Source organism: Cupressus sempervirens, chromosome 3 (genome assembly GCF_028749045.1).
Source record: "Cupressus sempervirens isolate cs-2001-9-10 chromosome 3, ASM2874904v1, whole genome shotgun sequence".
In the NCBI taxonomy this organism is placed as follows: Eukaryota; Viridiplantae; Streptophyta; class Pinopsida; order Cupressales; family Cupressaceae; genus Cupressus; species Cupressus sempervirens.
The window spans coordinates 642,398,967-642,407,669 of NC_143120.1; positions in this window are offsets into that span (position 1 = coordinate 642,398,967).

Genomic DNA, 8,703 nt, shown 5'->3' on the forward strand with positions numbered 1-8,703 from the left:
AGCCCAAAATCCCCTTGGACATAATCAATGAAATAACCTCTATGAGGTGTAGCATGAAATGAAGCACCAGAATCTAAAACCCATTAATCATCAACACTTTCTAAAGATAGAAGCAAAGCATCCTCTTCAGATTTGTTACTTACCACATTTGCCTCCTTATCTCCATCTGATTTATCTCCTCCATTTTTTCTTTTGATTCCAGCAATCTTTCTTTTTATGACCTAGTTTCCTACAGTACCAGTAGTCATTTAGTCCTCTCAATTGAGACCTCTTCCCCTTTGACTTTCCTCTTGATTTCCCATGATTTCCAGAATCACTTCCTCTCTCAATCGTTCTACCCCTGCTTTGTGTATTCAAAGAACTTCTTGATGTAGATCCACCTGAGGTTTTCCTATGAGTTTCCTCACTCAAAATAACACCAATCACATCATCATATTTTAGGGTAATAGATCCAGGAACAGAATTACTCACAACTATTACCAAGCCATTCCAGCTTTTAGGCAAAGAACACAAAATCAAGAGAGCCCTGATTTCTTCATCAAAATTGATACCCACAGAAGATAACTGACTAGTAATAGTATTAAACTCATTTAAATGATATGCAATAGATCTACCTTCTGCCATTTTCATATAAAATAAATGCTTCATTAGAAATACCTTGTTTGAAGCAGAGGGCTTTTCATACAGTGTCGCTAGGGTTTTCATCAACTCTTCTATCATCTTCACTTTTGTAATATTAAATGTCACTGATGGTGCTAGGCATAACCGAATGCTTCCAAGTGCCTTTCTGTCCAAAAGATCCCATTCATCATTTGACATAGATCCCTGATTCTTGGCTTTTCCTTCCAACGGCTTCCATAAATCCTTCTGATACAGATAGTCTTCCATTTGCATCTTCCATAACTGGAAGTTCTGCCCATTAAATATATCAACCCTTAGCTTACCCTCACCTGACATCTCTTCCACTCAATTGTGAGACTCCCACTAAACTGTGAAACTTTCTTGTAGAGGATAACTAAAAAACAACTAGGCTCGGATACCACTTGTTAGGATTAAACCATAGATAGAAATAACAATTACATGCAAATTTAACCAATAACAAAAAATGATAGATCACACAGAAAAGAACACAAGGCACCAAGATTTAATGTGGTTCACCCAATCCCTAGGCTACATCCACCAAACAGCAATTCTGATCTTATTACAATCCAATGATTACAACCTAATTACAATCTATAATCCCTTACAGCTCAATACCACCACAAGAACCAATTTTGCATCACAACTTAATAAAAAAGACCTAACCCTAAGCCCTTTTATACAAGTATTTTATGTTACTTTAGGGTTACAACAAACTAACAATCCATGGCTATGCTACCCAACCAAATATAGTCAAAGAGCCTAGTTTAGGGTTTGATGAGTTTGGTTCTCAAACTACTTTAGTGGATCATGTTGATCCCTCTAAGCCTATTCGTGATCTAGATTCCTTTGGAATTTTCACTATATGCTTGACCTCTCATGTCACCAGAGATGACTCTTTCCATATCAATAACCTTGAAGCCCCTGCATCCATCTCATTAATCCACTTTGATCTCATATATTGGTCTTCTCAACACCAAAGACTAGAACTTTCATCCTTTTAGAATGACTATGAGATCTCTTGCTACCTCAACGCCATCAAACCTATGATATCTTCCACCAATGAACCCATGGTTAACATGAAAAAAATAGATATCAAGTACCTTAGTCATAAAAAAAAATTAAAAAAGCAAAAAATGAATGTTTAGATGGAAAAAATCACTTTGTAGTGGTGTTTAAACCTTTAAAAAAGTAAAAATAAAGATATATCTAAGGGTGAAAACCTCTTTGAAGTTCTTTTGGATGAGGTACTTGGTAGTCTACCAGGATATTTTCAAAATAGATCTTGGTTCTCATCAAACCCACTCAACCTATTAACTTCGGTACAAAAGAGTTTCCCAAAATCATTCATGTGGCTCAATCTCTGTCGACTGAAGAAAAGGAGAAATTCACTAAGTTCTTTCAAGAGAATAAAATAAAATTTTATTGGACCTACTTAGATATGCCTAGCCTTGACACTAATCTCATTATGCATCATCTATATATTTCTCTTGGTGTCAAGCCTATTAAATAAAAGTTGAGAAAAATGCATCCACACGTGACTCTCTTGGTTAAGGCGGAACTAGAAAAGCTCTTAAGTGAAAACTTCATTAGAGCTATTGATTATGTAGAGTGGATTTGTATTATTGTACCTATGTCCAAACATGATAAACCCATTCAAGTGTGCACCAATTTTAGAGACCTAAACAAAGCATTCCCTAAGGATGAATTTCCACTGCCTAACATAGACATGATAGTGGACATGATTGCGGGCTATGAAATGTAGTCTTTAATAGATGGCTTCTCTATGTACAACTAAATAAAAATTTCCCTTGGAGATCAGGAAAAAATAGCCTTTACATGTGCATGTGGTACCTTTTTTTTAAATGTCATGCTCTTTGGGCTTAAAAATGCAAGAGCTACCTATCAACTAGCCATGACCACCATCTTCCACAACATGATGCACAAATATATGGAAGAATATATTGATGACACATTGGCCAAATATAAAAAATAAGATACACATATGGATGACCTTAATTTGATATTGGATTGTATGGAACAATTCCAACTTAGATTAAATCCCCAAAAGTATGAACTTGGTGTCACATTAGGCAAATTGTTAGGTTATATCATATCAGTGAAAGGAATTGAAGTTGATCCCAAAAAGGTGCAAGCCATCATGGAAATACCTCCTCTTAGGAATATCAATCAATTAAGAAGTTTTCAAAGATGTCTGTAATCCATTAGGAGCTTCATATCCTAGTTGGCTAATAAAGCTCATTCCTTCAACAAGAACTTGCACAAAGGCTCCACCTGTATCTGGAATGAAGATTGTCAACAAATCTTAGATCAAATCAAAGGGTATTTGGCTAAACCTCCAATATTGATGCCGCCCATACTAGGAAAACCTTTGGTACTATACATCTCAGTTATAGATTCTTCCCTAGGAGCGGTTTTAGCACAAAGTGATGAGACTAGAAAAGAGTGTGCTATTTACTACATCAATTGCACTTTGGTAGCCTATGAGATGAACTACAACAAAATTGAGAAGGCTTGTGTTGTAGTGGTATTTGCCTCCCAAAAGCTTCAACACTACATGTTGGCTCACACCATGCATCTTATTGCAAAAATAGATACCCTCAAATATATATTGAGTAAAACTATGCTTACCAGATATATGACTAAATGGATGATGATTCTCTCCAAATTTGACATCCAATACGTCAAACACAGAGCTATCAAGGGGAAAGCCATAGCTAATCATCTTGTTGATTTTTTGTTGCAAGTTGTAACTCCTATGCAGATTGAATTTTCTAATGCTTCAATCATGTATATCACTGAAATAACTTGGAAGATGTTCTTTGACAGTTCTCACATCCATAATGGAGTTGGTGCAGGCATTCTGTTTATCACACCTCATGGTTACATGATCCCTAAGTCCTACAAACTATTGTTTCCTTGAAAAAATAATATAGTAGAGTATGAGGTCTTAACAAATGAGATTAAAATGGCTTTAGAATGGAGGATCACAAAGCTATGTATCTATGGAGATTCCCAGCTAGTTATTAACCAAGTTAACAATAATTATTAGACCAAAGATGACAAGTTGGTACCATATAAGAAATTGATTGATGCTCTATGAAACCACTTCATATTTGTAATATTTCAACAAATTACTAGAGTAGAAAATAAGGTAGTAGATATTATGGTCACCCTAGCATATATTCTTCAGCTACAAGAACATGAATCACATTTTGAGTTCCTAGTGGAAGAATTACATCACCATACATATGAATCCTCTGACCATGTGATATGCACTGTTTTTGGTCATGACTCACATTACTCCACCATTTTCTCCTACCTAAATGATCAAATCATTCCTAAAGATTTCACACAAAACTAAAAAAAACTTAAAATGCCAACTCCTTCACAATGCCTCACACTACACCTTGGTCTCTGGTGACTTGTATGGGAACGGTCTAGACTGAACATTCCTTAGGTGTCTAGAACTAGAAGAGTTTGAAAAGGAATTAGCTAAAGTATAGAACAACATCTGTAGGCTACTCTTCGATGGCCTTACACACACTTGAAAACTACTTAGGGAGGGCTATTATTGGCCAACCATGCAAGATGACACTGTTCAATATGCTAAATTTTGTAAGAAATGTCAACTTCACAGTAACTTTATTCATGCTCCTAGATGTGAGCTTATACCTTCTATTACATATTGGTCTTTTTAGTGGTGGGCCTTTGATCCAGTGAGAAAGATTCACCCAAGTTTGTCCAGTGGTCACAAATTTGTTATTACAGCGACAAAATATTTCATGAAGTGGGTTGAAGTTGTACCTTTATTTACTACTACAAGAAAGCATGTTTCCTTATTTATTCTCAATCACATTATTTTTTGTTATGGCATCCCATCCTTCATTTTTACTGATAATGGAGGACAATTCAAAAATAAGGACCTAAAACAACTTTGTAAGAAATTCAAGATCAAGTAACACTAGTCCTCAATCTACTATCCCCAAGGGAATGACCAAGATGAGGCCTCTAATAATGCATTGCTCAAAATCCTACATAGAATGATCCACAAATTAGGTAGAGATTGGCACCTACCGATCAATCTAACACTATGGGCCTATAGGACCACCATACGTACTCCTATAGGGGCTACACCTTTTTCTTTAGTCTATGGTTCTGAGGTTGTCTTGCCCTTATAAGTTGAGATTCCCTCACTACGAGTCTACCTACATGGGTTGATAACTAATGAAGACCATAGGGCCATGAGAATATAAGAGCTAGAAACCCTCAATGAGCATTGCAAGGCTTTTTTTGATCACATGAGTGCTTATTAGAAAAGGATGTCTACTACCTAAAACAAAAAGGTCCATCCCCATAAATTCCAAGTGGTTGAGCTTGTGCTTCAAGAAAACCCCAAAAATCAACAAAATAGAGAGCAGAAAGGGAAATTTGAGCCTAATTGGTTGGGTCCTTATATTGTCACAGCAACATTTGAATCTAGTGCATATCAACTTTCTACATCCAAAGGGGAACAAATTGTTGAGCCTGTCAACATTCTACATCTAAAGAAATTATATGTTTAAGGCTCACATCTCAGTTATCTTTATATATCTATTAATCCTGAAAAAAGTCTAAAAATCATAAAAGTCCTAAAAAAAAATGATCATCTTAGTGAAAACCTAGTAATAGGCACTTTGATGTATAACCAAAAATTAAATATTAAAAATTAAAAAATACAAGAAAAAAATAAAAATTTGAAAAAAGTCCTAAAAAAATCTGCCAAGTGGTGAAAACTTGGAAATAGATGCTACTTAAGACCCTTGCACCTATGTCTATTAGTCTCACTTATTCACTCCACAACACATTTCCTATCTTAGAATCATCTCTTGTCCTCATATCATGGGCACAACTTTTTAGCTTATTAGGGTCTCCTTTTGCATTAGGGTTTCTTTGGCAACTCATGCAAAACAATGTTTCTCAACACTACCCACCCCCTTGACATTGAGTGTTTCTCAACACTTTTTAGATACCATATCTACAATCTAGGATGCTATGATATTTCTCACTATCATATTCAAATATTGAATAAAAGGCCATGTGACATTCACACACACACACTTAAACATTAAAACTCGTTGAGCTATGATGAACTTTATCTTCTTTGTGTGCTATTTATGATGATTTCTTTGCTAAGTGTTCCCTCCCTAATAATCTTTCAAAGATGTCATGGACTAGAAGACTAGGGACATGGGGCATGTTTACTTTCTTTCTACTTATGGGTATACTTTGTTAGTCTAAGGTGTTTAGAGCATTCATGCTTGTCCTACTTGACACTTTGACTTATAAAGTATCATCTTTGTCTATTTTTGCAAGACCGCACTCAGGGGTTATCCTGGCACTTATACTTTGATACAAGTGTAATCTTGCTATAGTAAACTTAGGGAATCTAACTGCATTAGTCATCTAGACTTACCTGTCCTTGATGCTTAGGTTGGATTACCACATTCGTATCTGACTTAGATCATATTCATATCCTCATAGTTATACTAGTGATGATTGTATAATCTTTCGATGTCCCTAATAAATGCTCAATGATGAAATTAGAGTCTAAATGTTTTGTGTCCCTTGCAAGTAAACCATTTTTCATCCTATTTTTCATCATAGATATGTTCTAGCTTAGTCTTGCATTTCTAAATATGAAGAGGGCTCTCTATTCATCTTTCACGAACATATCAACTAATTGCTATTATCTTTTCTTCACTTTCTCCTCAATCATTTCTTTTCATATTCTTGATCTTTCATTTTGCCTCTTTGCTATCTTGTCATCACAAGGGGTTAATCTAAATCATCACATCTAATGTATCCATGTACCACATTTTCAAAACATGAGTTTATAGCATAAACATGAGATCTAAAACTATCCATTAGAGAGATCTATGAGTATATAAAAATGAACATAAGCATCACATGAAAACACAAACTCAAAATTTTGAAACATCCATATATAACATCAAATCCATGATCATAAAGATGAGACAAATACACAAGTACATCGATCAAATCCAATATCTCATATATATCAAATGAGTCAAAGTACTTTGGATCCAAAATCTAGATTAATATCTCAAAATACATATGGTACAACAAAATGTCACAAGGAAATCATCCTAAACCTACTCCTAACTCTAAGACTAGCTCTCACCCTCCTAAGTTGGTGGTGGTCATGGAGGTGGAGCCTATCTCCTATCTGATGGTTGAACCACACCCTTTAATCTCCCTGCCCGCTCTGAGTAATCTTGTAGTCTCTATCCTAATGACACCACACCTCTGTATGCAGCATAGTAGTAGGCAACCTACACAACATGATGCCTTGACTATCACCTAGTAGCATCCCACTCCTTATAAGCTCCTATCCCTGTGCCCACTTGTCTATCAATTGTTGATTTTGCATGGCTAAAGTAATCTTGTCTGCAACTCTATCTAGGGCCCAAATCTTGACATCTCGATCATCCTCCTCCCCATCTCCCCTGATAGGTTGCTCCTTTCATGGCTCTACTTTCCCCACTCTCCTATGTCTCAGTGGACACTCCTCCTCCTCCTCCTCCTCCTCCTCACTCTCCTCTCTCACAGCTTGGGCCCACTTCCATCTCCTCCCACCTGCTGGAGAGCTACTCCCAACTTCCATACACCTACCACCCCTACCTCCACCTCCTCCACCATCCCCCTTGTCCTACTACCATAGGTGGTGCATCTAGTCATATGAACCTCAGGAAAGGATACCTCTGCATCTCATACAAATATGTCAGATCTACCCTTGCATCAGCCAATTTCAGGCAGTAATCCCAAGGCTCCCTCATCAATGTTGTTGTGTCCCTCAATTTGGTATGGTACTCCAACATGGATAGCCAACACTATGCCTCCTCACCATGGAATTGTGCATAGATGGTGGTCTCCATAGAGATCACCTATCATTGACTAAACTATCGCCATACTCACCTTCTCACAAATCACTTTACAATCTCTAAATGTCTCCCAACTAGTGGCCGACTATAGCACATGTACTCAAGCTCCCATATGTCAGACCATCTGTGACACTAATGGTATGGCCACCAAAAAAAATAGGTAAGCTCATCAAAAATACATTGATAGTAAGTCACATCCCCACTATGACTCTGTGGGATGAACCTTGTCTATCTAAAAATGAAGGGCTCATTGTGCTCTCATGGCTGCACAAGTGGTCAGATCACTGCAATGTGCTCTAAAGCCCATATTTGGGTCAGCATTGTATCGCATGCCCACATCCACCCAGATCAATAGACTATCTTATGGAGCTCATGATACATGTTCGCAAGGATAGTGGGTCCCCATGCCATCCTCCTAGGCCATGCAATCATGTATGCTACCAATCAAACCCATTCTAGTGGGAAGCCCTTCTAGCCCCTATCAGTGACTAGAGCTTGGGAAACTAGTGAACAAAGAAGAAAAGGTAATGGATACTCATCTCCATACTCATTTATGAGCCTCTCCCAGCTTAAGTGGCGATCTAGGATAGTGACATCCTAAAATAGTTGTTGAACCATTAGTCTCCCCTCTCTATAGGGGTTTGATCGTAATAAACCTATGACATGCAAAACCTCACATCCATACACTTCATATGGAAGTCATAAACTTAAAACAAATGAGCATCAAAACCTGATGATCATACTCACAGGGTCTCCATGGCATGGTACCTAAAGGATGTGATATACATCCTCTAAAGTGATGGTAGCCTCTCTAGTAGGTAGATGGAAGGTGTTGTGCTCATTGTGCCATCGCTTAGCTAAAGCAGTCAATAACCTATGGTTCACCCATATATGGGGCATGTGTGTCAACCATCTCAATCCCATACTCCCTATGCTGGCCTTCGTATCATCATCTAGATGAGGAAGGATGTGCAATGCCATAATGTTGGGGGCTTTGATCCAAAGGGTGGGAAAGGCAATCTACAAAATTAGATCACACAAACATCAAAAACATTAGTATCAGCTATAAACAAGACCCAAAAAATCATCAATACATTGA